This window comes from Rhipicephalus microplus, chromosome 2 (assembly GCF_043290135.1).
Source record: "Rhipicephalus microplus isolate Deutch F79 chromosome 2, USDA_Rmic, whole genome shotgun sequence".
NCBI lineage: Eukaryota > Metazoa > Arthropoda > Arachnida > Ixodida > Ixodidae > Rhipicephalus > Rhipicephalus microplus.
This window is the reverse complement of record NC_134701.1, coordinates 29752901-29778111: the sequence shown is the minus strand read 5'-3', so window position 1 is coordinate 29778111 and position 25211 is coordinate 29752901. Positions and strand designations below refer to the sequence as shown.

Sequence of the window (25211 nt, the reverse complement as noted above, 5' to 3'; positions counted from 1 at the left end):
TAAACTGTGTAATTTATTACAAAGCTTTAAAGTTGCGAGTCGCCCGAGATCGCTGCAGATCGCTGCGACTCGGCCAGACGCATTTTTAACCGCGCACACACCAAGCGACGCGATCTGCCCTATTGACGTCATTGTTTTCAGCTGATCTGCTTGACTGCGAAACATGCAGCACAGGTATTTCTTTTCTCATAAACAGGAAACAAATGTTGTTCGTAATTTGTAAAACACTTTATCATTTATTTTGGTTAAAACATTTTTACAAAGAAAAAAAAGATGGTCGCAGTTTACAACTAAGCTTTGGAAGTTCCGGCGCACGACGAACGTTGTATGCTTGGATCCCACACGCCCCACGTTAACGTCAGCTGCGCAACGCGTGGGCATCACGCGGTTGTTGCGACACCACAGAACACCGATACACTGTGACGCCATGAATCACCCTTGCTTCGTTGTGTGCTGCAAGTCCGTTGAATGGCGAAAAGGGAAGATATTACACCGTGCGCCTGGGAAAAAAACAACAGGTGCACCGAGGGGCGGCAGCGCATCAGATTGTCCGTATCAGTTCGGCGGAGGGGCTTACGCGTATGCGGTCGCCACTTCAAGCTAGAAGACTACGAACGCGATTCCGTGATTGTGCGGCGATGTGAAGAGGCATCCCTTCAAATTTGATGCACTGCGGTCTTTGTTCCTTCCTGTTGAAAAGGTAAGTTCACGGTCGATCCGGATCGTGCGACACGCACTGAAAATGCGGTTCACACGTGGGTGTTCAGAAAATACTATAACTTTGTTAATTATCACTATAACGACTGTGTCTTTTCTATGTAATGTGGTAAACTTCGCAATAATTTTACACACGCTGAAAGACTTTCCCCGGTTCACGATTTCCAGAACCGATTATAAAATGGCAGGCTGCCTTTTTGCACAAGTGTATACGTTGTAGGGCCAGCTGTAAAATGCAGGTTCAAATGTACTGCATGCATGTTATACATGATGAGCTCAACGAAAGCCCCGCAATAGTGCAACACGTGTTCGACGGCGTTGATAGGCTACGGCCTGATGGCTCGTGTTGTATTCACGCCGAATAGCAATAGCACGGCACGCTAGAAAATCGTCTCACAGTGCCGGCGTCGAAAGTGTGTTAGGCTTATGCTTCAACTGTATCGCATATGCTTTATTTGTTCATTTATTTGCCGGTGTGAATGCACATTTATGTATGTGTAAAGGCAGCCTTGCAAGAGAAAGCGTGCCGATTGATGGGTGGTTTAATTCATCGACTGTGCTCTGGGAAATTCATGCAAAAAAATTATGGCTGCTTACGGGGCCAATTATAAGCATGAATTTACGTTGTGGCATAATACGCAGGAAAACAAAGAAGCCGAGAAGTATTTGAACCACAGTGTCTCCAAAAAATAAATTAATTATATAACTGCAATACTCCATTTGTTTACGTCATAATGTATGATCACCAAATCACAGCAGGGCAATGAAGTATTGGTTTCACATCTAAAAAGTACTTGGCAGCTCATCAAAAAAAAAAGAACTGCTAATTAGTCGAACTGCATGCAGAGTCAATGTGCCCATTCCATCCGAGATGTGAAAAAAAAACGAAAATGCCGAAGTAGTTTTTATACTAGTACAATAAACTCTCCAGCCTCTGAGTATTACACAAGATTTCTTGGCAGCACGTTTGTAGTACACACACATAAAACAATTCATGCTATGTATATGTAACTATTGCACAGAAAATGTGTGAATTGAAATGCAAATACAACACTTAAAACACCCCGCCGCGGTGGTCTAGTGGCTAAAGTAGTCGGCTGCTGACCCGCAGGTCGCCGGATCGAATCCCGGCTGCGGCGGCTGCATTTCCGATGGAGGCGGAAATGTTGTAGGCACGTGTGCTCAGATTTGGGTGCACGTTAAAGAACCCCGGGTGGTCGAAATTTCCAGAGCCCTCTACTACGGCGTCTCTCATAATCATATGGTGGTTTTGATACGTTAAACCCTACAAATCAATCAACAACACTTAAAACCATTGTCATTCATTGTGCCTGTGGTAAAAGAAGTTGCTGCTTTTTGCAGCTACACACACTACCCCAGAAAAGTGTCGAGAGTGTGGCACAGTCTTGGTACCTTCTGTTAGCCAGGTTAGTCCTGCTCTGTTTGTGTACATTGGCGCTGTACAAACGTTAGAGTGGAATGTATATGTGTAGCACAGCATTGGTGCATATTATGGAAAATAACTCACTAACACCTTTCTTATGCAGCCACACACTATGCAACTAGCAGATGCCGGATAAGGCAGCTCGATTTCCACAGCTCTCTGCTCCCAGATGAAAAAATATTTTGTGTTCTTTGAAACATAACTTGGCACCAGGGCAGTTATCATAAAAACCAGAAGCATTTTAATATTCCTAAGCGTGTTGATTTTGTTTAAAACAAACACCAGCTATTTTATATAAAGTGATTTATTACCACATGACCACAAAGACAATGTGATGTATAAAATATAGTTTATCAAAAATGCAGGTGTAACAATATGTGTTTATTTTCCCCACCTCATATCCAGGCAACCACATACAAAAAAAAACTGCACAAGGCAGCCACGAGTACAGTGGTAACTCGGAAGACAATGGGATGCTGGTCCGTTGGCAAGTTGACCTATAGGTTGAAAATTGCACGTATGAGGCATAAAATGTACAGTAGCTGCTCAGTTACAGGATTCACACCTAAGCTCTTAAACAAAAAAAAAAAACTAGCAGGAAATAATGCATGATGATGAACGATCGGGCATGACACCATTCGAAGAAGTTTTGTTTATTTGAGTGTTTCACAACCATCTCAGCTACGCAGTGAACATGACCTTGAAGGTTCTCGTTTCGTTCAATACACAGACGCAAGCTGCCTTCACCACAGAATCCGCTAAGCAGACACCGATGTTTCTTCAGTGCCACAGCTCCCAGAGGTTTCAGGCCTCTCGGTGGCTCAACACCTGTTCGAATGGATGAATCTTCCCCCGCTAAAAAAGCTCGCTGCTGAAACATCTGTCCAAATGAACGGACCTTTCCCTGCTGAGGAAGAAAAGCCAGCTGCTCAAGTTGACTTCACATACTTGCCTTTATTCAGCGAGAGTTTCTGCAGGTATTACAAGCATTCAGTGATCTTTAACATGTGATGGGCATGTAGTCACAAACTAGTTCGCATACTGAAACGACAACGTGATACAAGTATTCTCTGGGGTTGTGTGTGCCCTTTCATGTTTGCAACAAAGTAAGCCCCTTATCCCTGAAACATTTCACGTCAGCGTAGTTGTGAGAATTTATTAGGAGGCAGAGAGGTCAGCCTGAGCTAGTTCGCTGTAGAGCAGTTCATGACAGTTCACGTATCTTTGCCAGAACACAAATGGTCCATTCTGCAGTGCATGCTCATTTTCCCCACCTCTGCGTTTTAAAACTATACGAACAAAACGAGGCAGTTACATTCCTGTGAAAAGCCTGCCGAGACACTTTCAGCCTGTCGTGTTGCATTTCATGCAATACGGGGCAACCTGAAGATTTTCTAATGATGCACATAAGAGCTTGTACAATTAAATGCAGGCCCATTGCCAGAAAAAATTCAGGAGTGCCCCACCTGCTGAGGTCCTTTAAAAACCTGTATTTTCATTATTCATGTTGGGTAGAACACACCCCTCCATTCAAATTTCAAAAAGGGTAGGGCAGGCCCCTAGGGCACTTTTAGTTTTGGCCATGGGCCTCGTTGAGCACCTGTATAAGAGACATGCAAGACATGCACTTGGGAGCAATTAAAGAATCATGCGAATTTTCTTATCAACCTTATTTAAAAGTAGGCACACTGGTTTCTCTTATGCCACTTTGTCTCTTATATGAGTGTATCTTATATAGAAGTTAGACTATATAAGCAGCATTTATAAAGATTCTTTATTGACATTAGCTAGAAAAGAGGATTTCTATGACAACAGCAACGAAGAATGTTGGTACTCATTTGCAATTCGTGATGCTCTATAACACAACAGTGTTTTTAGATGTTGCTACAACCTCTAACGAAATAACGAAGAGCATAGGAGACCACGTTCCCCTGCAGTGAGTACGCTTAGGCCCAGCGGTAAGATTAGTACAGTACTTATGCTATTAAGTACTTATGCTATTAGTACTTATGCTGAAACCGATGCCTGACTAGAGCACAGGCCGGCCGAAAGCATAAGACTTATTTCACATGAAAGCACACTGTGGTTCATGAACACTTTATTTTATTACAAGTATGTGTTTTCCGATGTTCACCAAATAAGAAGGGGCACACTGACACATGTGTACAACGACATTTTTCGCAGCATCTACAACGGGCTGCTACCTACCAAAGCAGTTTCACAGTGGACACAAAGAAACAGTAAAATGATTTCTTGTGACACTATTTACACTATATTTATGTGCTAATACACCAACTTCTTTTGTATAGTACATCGCCAGTTACTTTATATAAGACTTCCAAACAATGCTACACTTAGCTCATGGAGTGACTGTTTTGTGATAGTATACTTGTTGCGCGTTTCTGGCTAATAATAAAATGGAGTGCACCAATTACGTTTTCTTGGTTGTGAAGAGATGTACCTAAAGAGTCCCTGCAATGGTTAACTGAAGCTCCGTTAGCACTTCTGCTACAGCACAATGTAATAATAAGCACCGTAAACTCAGGTAGTCACCTTGCATCATGACTGCTAAAAGCAAGAAGCTCCATAGCAGTGCTTTTCCTCCTGATCCTATCGAGAATGCAACTGTCACTAGGGCACGATTGAGCTCTAGCTTTTTGTCAACATTATACTTGAATCTTTCACTACGCCACTACCTATATCGGCCACTTAATTTTTCTCCAGTGCACTTATAATCAGTAGACACTAAAAATTATTTGAAGAAATTAAGTTAATCGAGACCATAAGTAATAAAAAATTGTAGTAGTATCTTTGGAAGTGAAGTAACGGCTTCAGGTGAGTGGATGCTGACACCTATTAGATATCCCAGTTCCAACTCTACTGATTTACCTCGGCAACTCCTCTCCAAGGTTGCCTGGCATTAGCACTGATCACTAGATTTGTTGCAAGGTGAAATGCAAGAAGGGCAGACCATGTCGTTCAAGGACACAGAAAAGTTTTGCTTTATTTGTGTCAGTCTAAAAAAATAGCAGGCTATCTCGTATTTAGGAAATGGGGGTCAAAAGAAGCCTTGCTTTGGTGGGTCTGGCTTTTTTATATACTTTCTGTCGCAATGTGCAATGCTAGCTCCCTCATGCTAAGCAACGCAACACACGCTACAGGCAACATAATGATTGCGGCTAAAACCTCCTTCACTGTTACATTACAATTACTTTAATAACATACCCTACCCGTTCCTTGGCATATATGCCAGTCAGTTCTCATTATATTGTCTAACAAAGAAAACACGCCCTTAAATAAACCATATTTTTTTCATTCATAGGGGGGTTCTCTTTCTGGCAGACGTAATGCCATCGGGTAGTATGCCAGGGAATATTAGTCAGCGGCCAGCTGTAAGAAAATCACCTGTTGTACGATGCCTATAGGCAAAAAAATGAGTGTCCCACACTCGCTGCAATGGCCACAGGCAGCGCTGACTGACACTACCAGATATAAATGCACATAAACATCCCATAAAGTGGACGGGGGGTTGCCCGGCATGGTAGCTCAGGTGGTAGAGTGTCGGATGCATTATTCGAAGGTCACAGGTTCAGTCCCTGCCCACGCGAAGTTATTTTTTATCCACTTTTCTTCACAGTTACAATAAAATTACTTTATAATAACATCTCCTATAATTTTGGCATACTTTTCTGTCAGTTGCCACTAACCTAACCAAGCTGTATTAATGAGAACTAACGAACAATAGTGCCAAAGAAAGTATAGGGGTTGTTATTAGTTGTAAATGTAATGCAAATGTGAAAAAAATAAAGGTGTATGAAAAGATTGCTATTCATGGCTGGGACTGAACTTGTGAACTTCGAATTACACAGCCGATGCTCCACTAACTGAGCTATCGCGGCGGCCATTCCCTCGTTCTCTTTATGCGGGACATTTGTGCACCTAAACGCGAGTGCGTCAATCAGCGCTACCACAAGCTACGCGACACCAACAGGCAGAAAACGTGTTTCACACTCGTCGTCATGGTTGATAGTAGCGCTGACTCACGCTGGCACTTGTAAATGCATTTATATACTGGATAAAGAGGACGCGGCAATGACCGCCGTGTTAGCTTATTTGGTAGAGCATCGGACGCGTTATGTGACGGTCGCAGGATCAGTCCCAACTCCTGGCAAGCAATTTTTTCGTCCACCTTAATTTCTTCTCATTTACACAACATTTACTATATTTAGTGTCCCCTATACTTTTTGTGGCATTATAGTAGGTTAGTTCTCATTATTATATGTCTAGCAAAGAAAAGTGAAGCTTAAAATTTTCATTTCTTTCTTTCAGCCAAGCCATGCGACTTCTTCATTGTTCAATACTGAGTAACACACGAGCACTAACATGTCTTGCGGGGTAATTCATCTGCAGTATCCATCAAGACAACAGCACTCGAGTTCTAACAATGGAAGAGCTTCTCCACAGGGAATGAAAGTTCATTGTGTTTGAGAGCTCCCTTCATGAACTGCTCCATATGTGGCCAAGTAGTTTGCAACCTGAACTTCAGCGTCATGCGAACTCTGGTCGTTGTAGAGGGGGTGTGCGAGCAACTGCACAAGCTCTGGTAAAAAAGCCAGCCACTTGTTCGAGGTAGTGGCGCTGGAGTCGGCAACTTTCTCCTGGCCGCTCTTATGCTCTACTAGGGCTGCATGGTGGCTGCAACCATCCAATTCCTTGGTGCTCATGTCATCACGGAGTGCACCTTCTACTACTACCAGAGGGTCTACTTGCACCCTGCAAAAAACAGGTGCACTTATTAATCAACATCTAAATATAACTATAGCAAGACTTGTATACATATTACGCAGCGTGAACACAAATGCTTATACTTCTCTTGCATTTAAGGGAATCTTACTTTTTTAGCATAATTTTGCCATAGATTTACACATTGCAAAGCATTTGCTTCCATATGTATATCTTTGTCGATGTTATCTAAATTCAGAACATGAAATCATTTTGTAAAAACTTCTACAAAACTAGCCCTTCTGATTTTTTGGTTACAATGCGAAAGAGAAGCCTAATATTTTTGCATGCTAATATCAAAATGTAGAAACCAGTCATCTGGAAAAATTATAGTTTTACAAACAGTTTTAGCATACAGCCTTATTTATCTTACTGTGTAATATGTATACTCATGATAGAACTGAGTTTGAGATGATGAACTTGTACAGTGGTAAAAATGTAGCAGTAGTGGAATATTCGTGGGCATGTCGGCAGGAAACATCATTGCTATTATGCCAGGGCGCGGAAACTCGGCGCTAGTTTCAGTTTCAAAGAACATGCACGCTCATAGAAGTTGCTGGGCATCCTCAGATCCAGTTGAACGAAGTGAGGTTGATGTGAATGTTCGCATTTATTGGCCATCACAAGTTTTTACAAACAAAAAAGTCTACGTCCCATAAAAAGCTTCTCTTTTGTTTATATTTTTTCTTACTCCTTATTTTGTGAATTTTAAATCAGGTGAAGCGCAAAAAGTCATTGACTTGCGCTCGTAGCGCTTGCCTCCGCTCCTTCTTGCCTCTAGCTCAGTGATAGTAGAAGCTGCATCTCGCTCAGTTATCTCGGTCGGTTACCGTGTCAACTACGAGAAAGATAAAGACTGCAACTTGTGGCGGGCAGAGAATGAACCACAGTGAGCTATGCCGAACAAGTAAACCATGCATTCGTCAAAGTTGGCTTATCCGGCAACACATGTTTTTTGCGGCTTTGTGGTGTGCTAACCCAAGGATGTTTAGTTCCACGTAGGTTTTTCAGCGTTTCTTAAAAGCAACGAGTGAGCACAAGAACTTGGATCAAATATTGGAGCAAGTATTGATTTTGCATAAGTACATATGAGCAAACCCAATTCTCCGAAAGCCAGACTGGACTGAGAGAAGTGAAGTGTCGCTTGACTAAATGGTGAAGACAGCAGCCGAGCTCTTGTCGAAAAAATGGGTATATTGAAAGGCTTGAATTCGAGTTGGCTCGGCTACATTGCTTTAGCTAATTTTCTTTTGGCAACTAGTTCAAATGATGTCAAACATTTATACGCCACTTTATGCTTATGAAATACTTGTAGCCGTGGTTCCAAATTTTGTGTGTCCTTATTTTTAATGTCACTCGAATACACGTGATGAAGTAAATGCTTCTAAATATTATTACAGAGAATGTGGACGGAGGCAGCATTTTGACAAGTAAACTTTTCTTTGTCAAGGCAACGCTGTTGCTCTCACGAGGACAAGTAAACTTGCCGAAACATTGTTTCCAGCGGCGTTCTTTCTCGAAGAACTTCTGATCGCTTCAAGCCTCTTCGTGCCTCTGAACTTAAGTCTCGCTTGGTACTCAATTTGTATGCCCGTCGTCATAACAAACGTAATTGAGTCAAATATATGTCCTATCCGCGATTGATGACGATTTTAACATTGGTTCAGATATTGGGTTCAACGTTTGCTCGTTATGTCCTTATGTCAGTTGTAAATTGAAGCTGCATCTATAGACTGACACTTTCACACTACGTGTTTGTACCTGTTTTTTTATGCAAAACATGCGAAAAAACATTTCATTTGTGTCAATTGAGTTTCGTCTTACTGTGAGATCAGTCACCTTAACTTTTGCCTCTGCAGAAACACGAACAAACTTTTTAAAAATATTACCAAAATTTTATGGCCGCATTGCCCAAGCGGCCAGCGGACCTGCAAGAAGGCATGAGCGCATTCCGCTTGCATGCGAAGTGGGAAAGGAGGGCTTCAGCGGCAAGTCTCCTCCTCTCAATGTTTGTCCTTTCCCTCTAGTTGGTGACCAAACCAAAGACGTCATGAAAGAAATTTTCTGTTCGTGACTCATTTGTAGTAGGATGCCCGGTAACCGCCAGTGGTAAAAGCAGGGCTTCCGCTGCTGAGGGCGAATACATGGGAGGTACAGCGAGTTTCCGCCCCCTGATAATACTGTGGAATACTTAAAGAACCTATGCATTGTGCCACCTGTCTTTCCAGCTGTTCCTCTAAAAAGAAGCAGCCATGGTGGATGCACTCGGTGATGGACGATGTGACTCTCCTAGCTATAGTGCCAAGTATCTGACATACAGTGTGCTTGCCATGCAGAATGGCTGTATTTCACACACTGAGCTGGTGCAAGTTGGAAAGTTAAACTTGCAGTGCTACTAGTATACTTTTTAAGTGCTAACAAGAGACCTCTTGCTACACTTTTCTTCACCGTCACCCGAAGTCCCTTACACTGTCTCCATGGAAAAGCAAGGACTTGCTAAGTGTCTGATTGCTGTTGAGAATCTGGGCATCCACATAAGCTCGTGGACAAGTACCATAAGTTTGTGCAAAATTTGCAAGTGAATCTAAGAAACATTAAGTTATTAAAAGTATACCTTTATGTGAAATTATAAAATTACTGTTTCAAGAAGGAATGTTGGATGCAAGGGGGGGGGGGGACAGGAGTTTTATCACTCTTGTAGAAAGCACTGTGTGCCCATGACAGCAGGTCTAAACGACTTATTAGGCATAATTTTTCCCAGATCGACATTCTAGTGTCCAACTATACCGCCGCAAGTAGAAGGCAAACATGCCACACTGGTATGATGTTTGGCACGGTGGTAAAGGTAAGCATGTACACTGTTTATAAAGTTAGTGTGGCACTTGTACAGTAATTTGGCCCACTCTGATAAATTACCTAAAAAGGCTGATATTTACACATGAGTAATATCTTAAAAAACTGGCTTTTTAACTTGTAATCATGGTGGACGCACTTGCATCTGGAAAGTTTCCTCTTGCATGCAAGATATAATTACAATATTGAAGACAACCAGCCATAACATAATAGCTTATAAGAAATCCTGGGACTAGTGTAACTTTGAAGAAACTTGTACCGAAAATTTGCTGAAACATTTGTATTTCATTCTTCATACTTGTAGCAAAAAATATGTGCAGACCCAATCAATAAACTCATACACAGTACGAGCACTGGTTCTACGTCTGTGTTCCTTATGACTGCATCTGTTTTTTTTCTACGAATATGAACACAAGTGACTCAAAACAACTAGCCCCCATCACCACTTTGGCTGCTCAAACATATTTTTACATTACAAGCAAGCGCATCCACAAACACTTTCAGTAGCGACATTGCTCTCAGAAAAACTTTTCTATATTACAGTTCATTATAACAAACGGAGCTGACACCGAAATTTCTGTCATCTGAGCTCTGTTATGCTATCACATCAAAAGCGATTCCCTGTACTGTACATGAAAATCTGATAACTGGAAGTGTAGTTTAAATAAGGTAAATGATCGGGCATGTAATCTGAGGGTTGTAGGTTTCGTTACTGCAGGTACAAAGCTGTCTCTTTTTTCACACTCATGTCACAATTAGAGTACCAAGAAAAGAGCACAAATAACATACTCTATATATTCCTTAGTTTCTGTATCAGCTAGTCTTCAATAATTTTATGTAAGAAGGCTTGAGGGTGACCCTCTACTTTTTGTAATGTCACCACTGCTGAGGAGTTTTCAGCTGGTGCAGCTAGTATTGACAGTTCAAAAAAGGGATGCACATCTGCTAAGGAGTGTTGATTGTTTATTAAACAGATGCGCTTTTAACAAACTGTGGCCCTTCAGATGACAAGCAAGGACAAAGTGATAGGTAAACAAAAATTCTTCTGAGCAAGTGTGCTATAAATATATGCTAAAAGCAGAGACTGATGGAAAATATAAGATTGTAACCAGACCAAAACCTGCGTGATTCTTTTGTTCGTGGTAGTCACCAGCTGCACCATATAAATTTTTTTTATTGTCACACAAACCCAACCACCCCACAAAAAAAATGTGAATATATAGTATTCATGAGGTAGGTTGACCTACCGTCAAATAAATATGGTCATTACTTTTATCTCGTAATGTGTCCTTGCATGATAGTGGATTTGTCTCTTCACCATGAAGGCTATGTTAAGGGCTGTTGGAACATGCCATGGACCTCCGTGAACTCTCATCATATAAGGAGAGTTTTACAAACCATGAGGCAGCAAAGCCATAGCATATATCCCTCACCTATGAATGGCCATCTAAGGAGGAGCTCGTTGCTCAGAGGCACACACGCTTTCCAACATCATCGACCTCGAATCAGTGACATGCATTCAATCTGATGATGTTGGTTTGGGTTCAATGCCCCATAACAGTGATGCAATAATAAGCAGGTACGCTATAGTGAAGGGTGCCAAAAATTTCGGTCGCATGATGTTCTTCAACATGCCACTAAATTTAAGTACAAGGCCTCAACCATTTTCGCCTCCACTGAAAATGCAGCCGCCACGGCCGAGATTTGATACAGCATCGTTTGGGTTATCAGTTCAGTACCACGACAACTAGACCACCATGGCGGGTAGTCACCAATACTGCACAGCATCAAAAGCTTACCATCGAACTGGCATCAAATCTATTTTCACGTGTGTGTGTTCTGGCTGGCAGCACACAGACAGCCATTGTGTGGATCGAACGAGAGAGCTTCTTTAGATTGAAGCAACGCCGAAAGCTCAGTGAAACAGAGAAAATGCAACCACGGAGATGACACAGCTGAAGGCTTCTCACTCTGGGGAATGGCGCAGCGTAAAAAGGACGGTTAAGCAGAAAGAATGCAACCATATTGATGACGCAGCTGAAGTCTTCTGACACAAGTTCGACGGAACAAACCTTCTTGGCACTTGGGAAACCATGCAACCATGACTGATTTGTGGAAAGTGCTGTCAAATGTTATTTTAACGTGTGTGCTATACGGCTGGCAGCACACAGAGAGCCACTAGGTGAATCGAGCGAGAGCGCCACAATTAACTGAAGAAAATACCTCCCTGGCAGTCAGGCAACGATGTAGCCATAATTGCTTTTTGTGAAGTGTATGAAATGTTATTTTTACATGTGTGCTACAGCTACAGCACACAAACACCACTGTGTGAATTGAGCGAGAGAGCTACATTATTTTCGCGTCTGTGTGCTACAGGAGGCAGCCCAAACAGAGCTAGATCTACTTGAGATGACATCACAAGTTTGACAGAATGACTAGATGGGCGTACTTGAGACATGCCCCTCGTTTCTTGTTTGGGTGAGTCTTCTGTTTGGCAGTTGCTTCTGTTTGGCAATTGTGCACCTACTTTTTAACTGTTGACTAATGAAATAGTGTCCGATCATCATCATAAGCGATGTGATAAGCAAGCCCTACATATTAATCTCTTGAAAGATCATGCATGAAGCACAATTATTTTGGAGCGAGAGATTGCATAACAAGTCCATTAGAAAAGAGAAACCTGTGCAAAACGGGTCTACCTAAAAGGACATGAATGTGGAAATCATTTATGCGCGGATATCATTGATGCGTAGTTGAAACCACGGGAAGCTTGCAGTTTTTTTTTTCAAGTTAAGATATAAAAGCTTTCACGTACGCACAGAAGTATATCGCAAGCCCACGTAGTCGGCTGGCGGAAACTGCTTCCGGATGGCGGTGACTACGCACGCAGGTAATACAACTGTGTTGCGTCACCTAAGCCTCTGCCTAATCCATCGCGTGAAGAAGCGGTTCGCTAGAAAGTGGTATTTCTTGGAAGAATGCATAAGATTACGTTGCTAAAACTGCAACTTCAATTTTTTTTTTGCTTGATACACTATTACCTGTTCACTTTCCCATCAACCGCGACGCTGTTCTCCAGCATGCAGCACCGCAGAGTGTAGGCACGCGCTTCGGAAGTTTTTGTGCCGAGTTATGCAGCAGTCCGGATTGTCCCGAACAACTTGTGGTATGTCGCGACAGCAAAGTTGTTCAAGGGCCGTTGGCACTGCTCCACAGTGCCCGCTGTCGCACCTGCACTCGCGAAAATCGTCCTTAGTTATTGTTATCGTGGACACCACACAAACACCGCGAAATGAAAGACAATGACGAAATTGTTTCTACGCTCGTGATTATGCAACACAACGTACAAGTTGCATCGCGACATAGCAAACAAGGACGCGAGGACGAACAAGTATCGACCAAAAATGGCTACCTAAATTATTTACACTTACCCGTGACCTTTATGACATCGTCGTCGAAGTCCGGCGAGTCAGGTGGTGGCGGATCACTGCTGTCATCCTCGGCACGAAGCGCAGAATCGCGAAACGGTGTGTCGCTCTATGGTTAGAAAACTATTTCATCGCTCATTCGGCGCAAACGCTCGTCAAGTCTGGGGTCCATGGTGAGCAGTGGTCCAAAGCGCCATGAAACAAAACACAGGCTGCTCGCGTTGAGCGCACAAACAGACGATCATCCAGCTGGCCCAGCTGCGGTCTAACGCCTGATTGCTGGTGGTTCTGCTTTGGCTTTCTTACCGGAAGCAGATGACGCAACGTGACGCACGGGTTATGCCACGTCACATCGTGACACAGGCTCTGTGATGGCGGAGCTTAGGCCCGAGCGCTCAAAGGGAAAGTTGAGGGTGAAAGGTTGAGCAGAGGAGGAGAGTACCTTTTCAGTACTCGTAGCTTCGTTAATATTGGGTGTTTTGATTGAATTATGTTGGCAAGAATTTGCTCCAGTAGTGGTCCAATCAAAAACGCAATGTGAAAAAACCGTTTCAGTGACCCTTTAAAGCCATTTGAAATTATTAGGACTTACCACTGCCTCCATCTCTAACATAGTATTCTAGCCCTAGCTGCGGCTGGTATAGCCAAACTCTGATAACAAGTTTTTGCACAAAAAACAGTGCTTTTTGTACGAGACATCAGCTCACCTGCAATTCCTCACTGGTGGCTCACCTCCTCTCACGAGTATTTTGTGCACACTGACTACAGCTACTTACCCTAGGGTATGAGTTAGTATGCGGTAGCCTTTAGCGGCGTGTTGTGTGTAGCGCAATTAATGCAGCTGATGCAAAGCGCGGAGCCAGTTCCCGACCAGTCAACTAATGATGCTGATCGGTTCGGGGAAGATGCACGCGGGAGACCTGCGCACGGGAATTAAGGGAGACTCCTTCGTTCACATGGTTCAAGAATGGAGGTTCGGGCTTGGACTCGGTCAGACGCCTGAGGCTGCAATAAAGCGTCCCTTCACCTGACTAGAGCTCTTCCTTCGCGCTGCTACCCTGCACTCGAGTCATAGAGGGTACCTATTCTGAACCTCAAACACTTTCCCTCCTTAGCTGGTGTAGGAGCTAGTCGATGAGGAGGAGGAAATTAATCGTACATGTCTATACAAGAAAGAGGACATGAATAGCATTCTACGTTTTGAATAGAACGTCACACTTGGCTAGCGCGTTCGCGTCCTCCAGTATAAAATCCTCTGGGCTTCGACATAACACTGTTCCAAAATTATTGTAACATTGTTTGTGCAGTTGGTAAAGTGTATGTTCACTTGATCTGAACAACAATTTTTTTTCAGAACTGCTGCTAATCGAAATTATTTTAATTTACACCGGCATAGCTATAGGAGTTAGCAATACGTGTGGAAGTTAATCAAAGCGTAATGTAGACAAAGGAGCGTCTACAAATCGCAATCACAGTTCCGTGCAGTGACCTCAGCCGAGAGAGTAAAAGAAATATAGGGAAATGCTGCCAGGTATGTTAGTAAAATCGCAACACTTCGCCGATCACGGTGCATTCCTAAATGTTTCGCGCACCAAAAATGGTCTCGAGCAAACTCTCACCTTCACGGGCATACCGTCATTCACCATACTCCATGGTATTCACGAAGATGACACGCGAGAATAAAGCTGGTGGAACGTCATAACAGCACTGACGAAAGGTGAACGCTGCCATATCAGTGAGCAAGCAGTTTTGAGATAGTGTACAAATCGAGCTTCATTGCCATCATACCGCCCCACCCCCGAACTGACACCAAGTGAAACGGCACTTCACATTTCCATCTTCCACAATCTTGCACAGTGGCGAGAAATGTTCCGAAAAAGAATTTCCAGTCCACTCGACCGCCGGCCACAACCAGCCCTGAGGTTAAGCACAGCGGCGTCAAAACTTCTGACGCCTTCCGGACAGCGAATGTCGATAGCCTTAGTGCGAGGTCTAATTTTCTCCACGACATGTGGGCCGTACTGCAGGGGAGAGTGGGGCGTTATAAAAGTTAATTGATTGATTTGTGGGGTTTAACGTCCCAAAACCACCATTTGATTATGAGAGACGCCGTAGTGGAAGGCTCCGGAAATTTTGACCACCTGGGGTTCTTTAACGTGCACCCAAATGGGGCGTTATAAAAGTGAAACAAGATAAGGGCGCGTGAGGGAGCGTCGCGTCCCTTCTCTAAGCGTTGCCACAGACAACCTGTTGTTCCAACGTACGCGTAGAAGATTAGAGCGCGCGCCGCCGTGCGATGTGGCCCCAGAACACCTATCCACCGAGCGCCTACCTATATGATGTGGCGACACCAGAGTCTCTCAATGCGCGCACTTCCCTCTGCCGCTTCGGATCGTACAGATAATCGCGCCGTCTGCTACAGAATCCGCCATTATGATGACTTCTCCATAAGCCACCTATAGTCACGATAGCCAGCAAACGAGTTTTGCGCGGCTGCATACAGAGTTTGTTCCATCGAAACATGTAGTACGCAAACAACATGAGAGAAATACAAACTTTTTGCATCGTCAGTGAGAAGGTCTTAGATTTCTACTCCGTAGCCTCCATTTTTAAATCGACATTAGCAACTGAAGTTGCTCGTAGTAGACAAATACCGTCGACGCTTGCCGCATTATCATCTTCAACTAGCGTCCTTTTGGGCTAGTCGGTAACTATTTATATAGGTAAAAGATGCGAAACACACGCACCTAAGTCACATGACCTTTCAATGTGTCTGTGTGTTGTGTACCTTCCACAAAAGTGTAAAGTGCAGTTTGCCATTTGCCAGCTGGCTCAAAAAAAGAATACCGAATGGGTGCTGTCGTCAGAAAACAGAAATATCACAGCTTATTCACGGTGTGAATGATGATATGTGGGGCGAAGCATCCATCCGTGCTTCCGTCCGTGCGTCTGTCTCTGCGTCCATCCGTGCGTTCATCCATCCATCCGTGTGTCTCTTTGTCCATACGTCCAGCATATCTACGGACCACAGTATAGCACGGACGGACGAACGCTTCGCCCCACTCATCCTCATTCATGATGATGAGTGAATGATGAGGAGTGGGGCGAAGTTTACGTTCATTCGTCCGTTCGTTCTTGCTTCCTTCCATGGGTGAATCTGTCTGTCTGTCCATCCGTCGGTGTGTCACTCACACTAGCGCCACATGCTGAGTGAGTCATACCACTACATGGTTACGAACCGGTCACAGAAATGCATAGAAAAACCCACGGCTTTAGTAGCGTGGCCCTTAAAACTGTGATTGCGTACCATAATTTTATATATCTTTTTAATTAGTAATTAGCTACCACATATACACACAACACCGTGCAATGCACAGTATATTGTATTTTGTTTTGATCTCTTTTACCTTACTGCAAACAGCATATTGGCAAAAACATTGTTGAAAACATTTAATACTGTTTGAAGATTTACATGTGGCTTTTATGGCACTATATCATAGCTTGCACGCAGACATTGACTATCAAACGAGGTTTAGTGTGTTTTATACGCATATATTTTAAATTAGCAATTTGTATAAAGGCTTCATTGATATCGTTAAAATGAAGCGACCACGCGGCTTTACATCAATGAGCAGGCAAAGTCCATTTAACATACGGCAGTTTCTGATGCCACAGCTTTATTTGAACAATAGCTTTATATACTTAAAAAAAGTGCTATAATTCACGACAATTTAACCGCAGCGCATGTCTTGCTTCCACTTCTACTGGTTCTCGTTGTTTCCAGCTACCGTAGGTGAATGTGCAGCTTTAAAACTTGATATCAACATTTTTGTTCCCGAGAAACATTGTGTTGCTGGCATGCCTTCACGTTGCACTTCACCCTTTTGAATAGATATTCAGTTACAGCTTTAAGAGGGGACTTCAGGGTGAACAGGTTGTCTGTCTAGGATGTGATTTCTTTAAAGTTCTCTTCACAAGATATGAGTGAACTCATAGCCTGACCGCTCAGACAACACAAGTTCTCACCATCCTAAACATACTGTTTCAGAGCACCTAAATAAGCGTGTTCATGGCTCACCGAGCCCTTTATTGCAGCCCTGCACTGTCCAGAGTCTGTTTCCTTCAAGATTCAATACACAAGAAATCCACCTATATGGGGCAAGAAGCTCCACTGTATTGAAGTCAACGCTTCCACGAAAACAATTTCCCCGTCATGAATTTCCGCTTGAGCATCTCCACGACACTCTTCTTCCCTTGGGAAATCATGTCAACCAGGTACTGTGAATTATTTTTGTAACTAGCGTTTGCCGGCATGTGCAAAAAATGGCTGTCGCATACAAGCTTTAGAAGGCACTTCATGTCGTAGGCGATAAGAATGGGTGGATGGACGGACAGACGCACGGGCGAATGCAGGAACGGATGAATGGACGGATGCACAGACGCATGGACGAACGGAGGAATAGATGGATGGACGCACGAACGAACGCCGGGACGGACGAACACACAGACATATGCACGAAAGCACGGACAGACTGACGGCCACTTTGCACCACTCATCATCATTCACTACACTGTGACACCATTTTTATTGACATGCAATGCAATGCAACTAGCTACGACTCCCACGACTACGACGACACGGAACATACGACTCACGGCGTAAAAAGCTTTGCCTCTGAAAGAAATGGTTGACGGCACCGACAGAAACAAGTGCACAACGTAGGCGCACATCTTCACGCAACTGCAGCTTGTGTACAAGAAGCGATTGAGAACAACGCATTTCATGCTATCTAAAATGAACGAGTTAAATACGCATGTACACAGCATGCAAATGAACGTGTATTGCAGCCGGTGTACGGGTGATCGCAACTCAGCCCAATCGGAATCGTATTTCTCGACAGTAATTAGCGCCCTTGTGCAACTGGCGTAGAGAGTCAATCATCACGTTTTATTGCGATTGAAAGTGCCCGTCTGACAGTGCTTCAAGTTATACCTCTCGAAATGCTGAAAACACATAGCTTACGCTGCTCAAACACGAAAGGTCCGTGGGTTGTCACTTTTCGCACTTGAATTTTACAAAGCACAAGATTCGCCTTTTCAGATTTTTCGGGAATCTGAACATCTTGTAGCCATTTCGCGAGTGGTTAGCGCACTGTGGCACGCAAAACCTGGGTATTTTGCCTGACAAAACGCCGCGCACGTGTCTCACTCAACCAGCCGCGATGAGCTGGCGGGAGATAAATGGCGCCCGCCGATCGGAACGCGGCACTTACCCCTTCAAAAAGTGGTTCACCCTCCAAGGAGGCACGCGCATTGAGCAACCCTAGGCGACGTGCGCATATTGCGCCATCTAGCTGGTAATGCTGAAAACACCATTCCCCCCGATATGCCCGTCTGCAGCGGTGTGGTAGATATAAAGTTTGCCGTTTGGACGATGAAGGACGCGCGCTTCAGTGGCTCTGTAGTTAACGCTTCCCTTTTAAGACGCAGAGGTCCCACGTACGATTCTGTGCACCAGTCTTTTTTCGGGTTTTTCTTCTTTATTGCACTTTCTTAAATAGAGATACGTATACTTATACCGTAAGTGACGCCGACGCCGGCGGCTAAATCCAGCCGAGAGTGTTCATGTTACTACTATCGCAATAAAAACTTCATCGGCTAAATTGACCGGAATTATTTATCACTCTCCCTGGAGTCACAGTCACCCTCCCTCCCCACGAAAAAAAAAGCTAGAATTGTAACCATAAAAGCCTAGAAATATGAAAACACGCTTTTAACGCGGGGGTGGCGAAGTAGCCTTTGCTCCCAGTTGTTTCCTGCCGTAACGACCAGAAAAGTTGGAACAATTAGAAAAAAATATAACACGCCCTAAGATTAGAGAGTAGATAAAACTTTGCAACCCACTGTTTTTTTCATCATAATGAAAGTTTGAATCAGATACTGTGGGCGGGTTAAAGTTGGAAAACTCACAGCACGGCCTCCGAGCATGTTCTCCCTGGCACAACACACGCACTGAAATCAGAAAAGGCTCCTCATACACCAAGCTCCATACTCGTCTGTCTTGATTCATTGCACGAAGAGCAGGTGAAATTCACAGCAGCACTAATTGCCCAATAAATAAATGACTGCAGGTACCACCATCGGCGGCCAAAACAAGCATACGATGACAGGAATACACCATTCAACATGACCAATGCTGCAGCTGCAAACACATCTTGCACACAGAAAAAATGAACGCGTGCATTACAACAATTTAGAGTGAATTCCACAAGATTCGGTTAGGCAGGCAGCGAAGTGAAGCGTGAAAAACTAAGCGCAGAAGTGCCCGTCGTGTAAATCAAGTTTGCTTCTCGTCAGCCCGTGACCCCACGAGACACGAAAAGTATACACTGCCGTACAGCACCAAGCTACGCTCAGAGGAACCGTCACTCGTTGAAGTTCAAACCCAGCACATCCAAACGATTACGACGTGCGCTGTAATTGGCCACTGGAGCGTGTGACTTCGTGGCGTGATATGCAACAGGCAATAAAGCGACAACGTGACCTCCTCCTTTCAAGAACAAACCTCATAAGCGCGAAAATGCACGCGACAGCGACGAGCGATGCTGTGCGGCGACAAAACAGGGCGTTCGCGCTACGTGTCGCGTGCTTGTTTTCGCGCGATCGCTTGGTTCTTCAAACTTGGAAACCGTCGCTCGTCGCCCGGAAGTGCTGGGCTCAAGCAGCCAATAGCGAAAAACCGGAAAAGACAAAGACTACATAGGTGCACGCGACCCTGCCCGAGTCACGTGTGCGCAACAAGAAATAACGCAATGTTTACGCATTTGCATATAAAAAAGTGCTGCAAGGCATTTATAAACACTTTCCTTTGTATTACACAACAATATATTGTATTTTTAAACTACATACCGCTCATTACGCAGTTTTCTTGGTGCAAGTAGACGGCCTCATGCCAGCAACAGTGAAGTTCGCTCGCCGTAGCCGTCGCGTGAATGAGGTTTGCTTGCGCTAGCGACTGATCGCGCGAAGACAATCTACGTCGCGTGGCTCGTCACTGTCTCGTGCATTTGCGCGCTTATGAGGTTTGGGCTCCAGTCTTTATTTTGCACTGCGTCACGAACATACGGGATAGGTTGACGTCTGCTCCTCAAACATCAAAATGCTTCGAAACAGCGATGGTAGCGATATCATCCACTCCGCGGCGCTTTCACACGCCCTTCAACATAGTGAACTAGAATATGATCTAGTGGCGCGATTGGCTGGCTGTGTCGCGAGTTTACAAAGGTGAGCTAATAGATCCCTCTTCCCTCCACAATGCACTGCGCCAGGCGGCCTCACGAGGCTTTGGGAAGCTGCGCGCTCATTGGCTCGTGCGTAATTTTGTTAGCAAACATGGCTGTGCCCATGACAATGCTGCAGGCAACGCCTACTGCAGGCAAATAGGCATGGTTCGTGTGTCGGACGCAGACACAGCTAATGCAGACGCCACGGCGAAGGCGAGAACAAAGTTGACGCTCGCATGCGTACTGGCAAACCGCCTACTATCAATGGGAAGGTGGCGCTATCAAGTACTTGGTGCTACCACGGTGCTACAGAAACGCTGTGCGCACACTTGTGTTGACGCTGCCGAAATACTCGTCGCTTTGTTTGCAACGATCACCGAAAACATCGAAGTTGGCACAGATATGCCTTGAATAACGGATGATGACATTATAACAATAATCTTAACTCGGTAAGCCTTTGTTGCAGCTCAAAGAGCCGGTGTCAGAGCACTTGAGGGCCTGTGTCACGCTTGTCACTCGATCGGCCACGCAATATAGGCTTAGCTTGCACTCACTCTGGCATGTATTAGGCTACTTGTATTGAATGCCACCGCTACTGATTATGATAGAGATGCGCAATGAGTAGGACGATTATCTGTACCAGCACATCGATAGACCTGCAAATCAATATCTTCGTAGTGTCACTCTATAGACACGTGAAGTTATTCCGTTCACATAAGTTGCGAGAGGCACGCTATTGTTAGAACGACGTGGGAGACAAAATACTCCCTCTAAGCCTAATACACTTCGAAATTTGCTGTATGTCGAGCATATAAAAGCGCGCCTTAAACCGGCGTTTTGTTTTTGTGTTTTGCTCACTTCACCACGATGCATTTCTGTAGAACGGTAAAGCGCTGACAGCACGAGCACTGTCATACTACAATACGTGTGCAAGAAAGGGGTTTGCGAGTAGTGAATTTCAGAAGCGAATTCAATACGAATCCAATAGCGGTATAACCGAATCGAACGCCTAAACAAACCTAATATTCTTATGACAGTTTTCAAATAGTAAGGAAACCTGAAAAAATCCTAGAACTCCACAACAGTTTATTTGAATAAGTATTCTTGAACTGTCATCAAATAATGCTACAATTATGAAAACTGTGATAAGCTTGTATACAGCAGTGACCAGGTGACCAGAGCCTTCGAAATATTTTTCAACAGTATGTCGAAATACCACAGCAGCTGCATGATTCAAGTTAAGACTTTGTTGCCAGCTCTCAATTGAAAAGGCAGAACAAAATCTAAAAATTTTGAACCGAACACCATGCACGCAGCTAAAGATTTATTGAAACCGGCAAAATTTTCAAAACATATACCCTAGCACAGGAAGCATGTAAAAGTCAAGTGTCTAAAGTTCTATTTCTAAGAACAATTTACGTAAACAAAAGACTGACATCTGTTTTTATTCTTGAAGCTGAATGCAGCCGCAGTCCCAAAATTCAGAGATGCAGACAGAAAATTAATAATGCGATGCAGCTCCACCATAGTATAAAGAAAGTAAAAGTGCAGATTGCCGCAAGAAATGCTCTATCTGGTAATGGTTATAGCATTAATAGTGTTTCCAATACTTGGGCTGCATTTGTTGTGGTAATTGAGGGATTACAAGATGAAAATAAACCTTAAGCAGACCCATATTTTGCTGCTTCTGAGTTGCCCCATAGAGGTCAATAGTTTGTAAATATTCAGTATTTCATATATGTTCCCTCTTATTTAACTAGCCAAGGCTACTTGATTTGTTATTCGAATGTTTGCACACCCCTAGAAATCTTGTCGCTACCAATGACCCACCACGACTTTGTGTAAATTTGATTGGTCATCTTTTGCCCCGCCACGGTGGTCTAGTGGCTAAGGTACTCGGCTGCTGACCCGCAGATCGCGGGATCAAATCCGGGCTGTGGCGGCTCCACCTCCGATGAAGGCGGAAATGTTCTAGGCCCGTGTACTCAGATTTGGGTGCACGGTGAAGAACCCCAGATGATCGAAATTTTCGGAGCGCTCCACTACAGCGTCTATCATAACTATATGGTGGTTTTAGGACGTTAAACCCCACTAATAAATCAATTGGACATCTGTAAGCATCACAAGTGTTTTTCTTGTGCTGTATCCCATTCCTCGTAGAACTCACCCTTGCACACGCCTCAAGATACATAAATGGAAAAAGGAAATGTACCTGGCTACAAGTGATGCCGATTTGCGACATGCAATGCGAGTAAGAACATCGGTGTATTTGGTGAAAATTGCTCTGAATCTTGTCGTCCATTAGCAAGAAGGATCAGTTTATGGCAGACCTTTTCTGCTCTTACCTTACATTAGTGAACTAAATATGAGCCTGTCTATAAGCACTTTTTATTATTGCATTATTTGTGCAAGTATAAAAACACAATGTCAGATGGCACAATTAACTCTACTGAGTTGGGATTGAAATTACCACAGAAAATTAAAAAAGTACTTTTTAAAATTACGCACATGCAAGACAAAATGAGTGAGTGCCAATACATTGAGGCAATTCTTGCCTAATTCAGGAGTGGCAACCTAGATAAATTAAAATTTTTAGTATCAATAAAATCTATTTTTTATAAGCTTTGGAAGCATTCAATTCTTGCTCCAGTTGAGTCAGATGCATGCATAATCCGAGTGCTTTGTCGCAAAAAAAAATGAATGCTAAGTCTCACATGAACATTTTAGTGTTGTACTGAAGCGAAAAAAATGCAATATGTTAATTGTTTTCGCCAGAAAATTCTGCATATGAGATTATTAATTAGGGCTGTCACAAAATGTGCTGAAAATGAAAAAAATTACTTGCCACTGCGAATTGCTTGGGGAATGTGAAGTCCACATATATTGCCCCTATATACCAATAGAAGGATGAATTGATATGGCTGTACCCTTTAGATCGGGCGGTTACTAAAGCCACAAAGCCGTCATAATTAGTGAACCAAAACTAGATTTATTTTTCCCCTTAGAATACTGAGGTTGAGGACACGTACTTTGCAGTGAAGGGTTTAATTTTCACTCGTACCTTGACATTAGCCACCAATCAGACAGCCTTCTTCTAGGTAATTCTATTCCCTTTAACTCTACTTTGCCCTCCCTGTCCCTAAACACCAGTGCTTTGAAAAACTCTGCGCCATCATCCTGAACTATAGGGTGAAGCCTTTTAGAGAACATTATCAAGTGTTTGACACTTTACTCTTCCTCTCCACACGCACTGCATACCGTGTCTACCCCTTCGTATTTGGCCCGATATGACTTGGTTCACAATACACCCGTCCCGGCCTCAAATGGTAAAGAACTACACTGAGTATTATCATAGGTCTTTTCCTTGGCAATTTCCTGCTTAAAAGTTCAATAGATCACTAGTGCGGACATCTCAATCATGCCAATTTTTCACATATCGGTCTCAGCTTCCTTTCCTTTCTTTTTAACCGATAATTCTTTTTGGTTTGGCCCCCTGCTGTTTTCTAAGTATTTACCAGTCAATTTTCTGGTTCGCTTCCTCCATTTTGTATCGACATTCTTCATGTTCAAGTACCTGAATACCTTTCTAGCCTAACGCTCCTCCCCCGTTTCTCTCAATCGCTTCTCAAATTTTATCTTGCTGCTAGGTTCCCTGCCCTCAAATGATGTTCATCCCAAATCACATTGTACTCCCTGATTTTGTGTATTCCCGTGAGCTCCTAAGGCGAGCCTACCTATTCCACGTTGCTTAATTTCTAATCTTGCTTGAACTTCTCATCTCAAGCACAAGACCGCATTGCCGAACGTTTTTGAAAAGACCCTTTTTGAAAAAGCGCGCCCTTAGGGCCGCTAACGTGAACTACAGTCTGCCGCCATTGTAAGGGCAACGCCGCAGATGACGCAGGCTGTGTGTCCCAGCGACGCCGATTCGCATTTCTTGCAGCGCACACAGACACATCTTGCGTTTCTGCAGGACGCGGACCGCGTCGAGAGGCCACGCCGATAAGAGTCTGTTGCAGGCTGGATTCATGCATTGCCAGTCATAGCAAGCCAAACTGCTCGTCCAACCCGTTGAAGGGTACAAAATGTTGCTCATTGTGCAGTGGAAGCAGCTTAGAAAGCTTATTGGATAATACTAACAGCTCGTTCAAGCTAGAGAGTGGTGCGATTCCAGCGAATGGTACGAAGAACTAGCCACCAACACAAAAATCACAGCACTCACGCGTTTCACGGCTCGCTTTCCAGGCCCTCATGAAGGTGCTAGCTATCCCACACTCCTTTGCAAAGTGAAACTGGCGAAAAGCTCACCGTTAGGTGGCGTACTTATGAGAAGGGTCTATAGGTACATAAATTGCTTTATATATTTGTCACGGCAGTAACATATGCAGCACAACACACCACATTGAGATGCCTTTTGGCCTTTGAAAATAGACATATTTTTTTTACTTGGGATAAATTAAGCGTATAAATGACAAGTGTGATGTTAAAGTACATATATATGGCCACGTGTGTTTCATTCAGATCAAGTCGGGTTTCACTCATAAAGACTTTAAGCAACACTCGGCAAGGGGGCGCAGTAGTGTTAGAGAAGCTCCGGGATAACTTGAGATCACACTGTTAAGTTTGTGTACAGGTATCGAATAGTCTAGTGCTTATGCAGCCACCAGCAACAACCCCAGAATTTCAATAGCACTTGTATAAAAG

At 43.7% G+C, this 25211-nt stretch overlaps 1 protein-coding gene across 14 annotated transcripts in view; it reads left to right on the top strand.

The window, feature by feature from the left end:
* Positions 1 to 296: 296 nt before the first annotated feature.
* LOC119169161 (uncharacterized) overlaps positions 297 to 25211 on the top strand; it is a 153016-nt gene continuing 128101 nt past the window's right edge. For 4 of the 14 annotated variants that reach the window (XM_075886349.1, XM_075886346.1, XM_075886347.1 and 1 more), the window contains exons 1-3: positions 312 to 700; positions 2892 to 3138; positions 6734 to 6947. The gene's annotated coding sequence lies outside the window, so the exon portion shown is untranslated. The other 10 variants (XR_012893614.1, XR_012893613.1, XR_012893615.1 and 7 more) reach the window with 9 other exon arrangements.